The following is a 2,514-nucleotide window of genomic DNA, read 5'->3' as shown; positions in this document are numbered from 1 at the left end:
GAAGAACTCTTCAGTTTAAATCAGACACAAAGTGGTTTCCTCCACCATAAGTGCTGCAAGGATAAGAAGGTGAGGATGTGAGGTCAAGGCTCTTTTTAGGAATAACTTTGGAGCAGGTGAAAAAGGCAGGGCTGAATAGATTTGGATACCTAAATGGAATATGTTCTTAAGAAATTAATAGGAAAAGTATCAAACTCTTGTCTACAGCTCAGTATATGTGTATCAGAGACATATTCCTGCTGCAAAATGCAATTGACCTCTACTGAGAAACCTACTTCCTGACTTACTATATCAATGAGAGAGGAAGCTATGCCTATATCTAAAGTGAGAAAGAAATATCTGAACTGATGGCAAAGAATTCAAAGAACAGCCACTCCTCTCCTTACCACTCAAGCTACTGGTTAGTTGGCTGATCTATAACCACCTGCCCAAGGTCATGGCACTCCAGTCCACTGGCTCTCTCTATTGTGTCTCCTGATCCAGATCCAGGTTGATTACATAAAGATATTCTGTATCTTCATTAGAGAAGTGAGTACTGTGAGTCAAACTGCCAAAAGAAAGAAACATTAATCTGTGCAACATCACCTATTAGAAATAATTATCTTTTAAAACACATATGGACAAAGAGGATCTTTGCCATTTAAGTGGACTGAGGAATTGGACATGTTTAGCAAAGATAGAGTGGGGAGAATACCCGACATTAACCGTCCCCCAGCTATCAAATATAGGAGCTGTTAACGACATAAATTTTGGACCCACAGCAGATTTGAAAGAAACCTTTCTTTGACTACAGAGGTCCTAGTTGCTTCCTAAACATATTTACCAAAAGAAAATATCTTGGCTCTCTAGATTCCAACTTCTGGAAATTCGGTTGAACAGTTGTGGAGCCCAAGAGCTGAACTGACCTCCTCAGCCACCATGAAGATAGTAAGCCCACCTTCACAGAAGACTAGTGCTTCATGTGGAACAGAGTTGCCACCCCCAACCAAAGCTTTGTGACATCATCAAGGCTCTACTTATGTCCTAAAACTCCTCCTAGCCAGGTTTCTTCCCTACTAACCCCCAGAAATATCCAGCATACAGGTCCTAAAATGCTGCTCATACAGCCCCATGAAGACCCAAAATAAAAACCCCAATCTTCTTCCCAATTACGTGAGTCATATTTTCCAAGTAACTCAACCCCTTTATGTGTTTTTTTTTCTGTAAAATAATTTTTGGTCTGAGTCAACAACTCACATGAATGTTTTTTTTCCTAGCTCCAATGTCCTCATTGGTTATTTTCTATTGATTTTTCCATTACTTCATAATAATAATTATCAAACTTTCCACTTCTCTTCCTCCTCCCACATTCTTCTTGCTCCGCAAATAAACCTCTCCACTCAAACACCAGTCCAAATAGAGGGCAGGGTACTTTGAGCTGTGGGAAGTCCAAGCCCACCCTTCATCCATCCAGATTTAGCAAGGTATGCATCCACAAAAAATATGATCACAAAAAGCCAGTGTATGATATGCAGACAATTGCAAGTGCCATTATCTTTGGCTTCTCCGTCTGCCCCAATTGTCAGCCACATTCACAGCTTCCAGTTTGATCCCATGTTCTTTCATTCCCAGGTCACTGGATTAGTTGAAATCCCCTTAGTTCAGGCACAGTGTCTCATAGTGTGGACCAAGCCCTTATATTCCGGACATCCTTGCTCTTTTTCTCCATCCATCTGCTCTTCCACTGGAGCTTGGAAGCTCCATCTAGTTTTCTGATTTTGACCCTGACTTGATCTCCATCATTTGCCAAACAAAAGTTCCATGGTGGTTTTCAAGATAGTCAGTCATCAGTCTGACTATGGGAAAAGGCACACATAGTTCCTAGGGACATGTCACAGTGCGGTCAACTTCTCCTCCCTGCTTAAGTACCTAGAGAGGGTCACCCTATGGCCTGAGAACCACTCGAGAGATATCGATCTTGACATCCCCAGAATGGCCCCATAAATTGAGATATCATCAGTGTAAGTGCATTAACTTGTGTGTGTTTGTGTGTGTGTATTTAAATCACAATAACAGATGGATTGTAATATTGAAGTTTCTTCTCATCTTGAGAAGAATATTTGCTACAGAAACACTCTCACAGTCATAGTGAGAGTGTAAACTATCTAAGAAAGGAGAAATAACTGGAGGAATCCCCCAGGAGTTAGGCTCAGTGTCCCAGGAATTACGCCCAAGGAAAGTCAATGAACTCAGTGATGGAAGATAAAACCCAGCCTAAATAAAACCCTAAATCATTTAGGTGGAACATGAGATACTCTTACAACAGTTACAAGAGGTCTAAAATGCCTGGACTGGAACATAAGGGGAACACAATGACGTGGAGCTGAGAGTGCATGGCAAACTGATTGGATCTGGCAAAAATTATGTAAGCATACCAAGGAAACCACCAGTGGGACAAAACCCTAAGAAATCTGTATGACAACATATCATGTTGAACATAATGAGATTTATAGACAAAGGAAAGATCTTAATTAT

Source organism: Microtus pennsylvanicus (assembly GCF_037038515.1).
Source record: "Microtus pennsylvanicus isolate mMicPen1 chromosome Y unlocalized genomic scaffold, mMicPen1.hap1 SUPER_Y_unloc_2, whole genome shotgun sequence".
Lineage (NCBI taxonomy): Eukaryota > Metazoa > Chordata > Mammalia > Rodentia > Cricetidae > Microtus > Microtus pennsylvanicus.
This window is presented reverse-complemented; position numbering follows the sequence as displayed.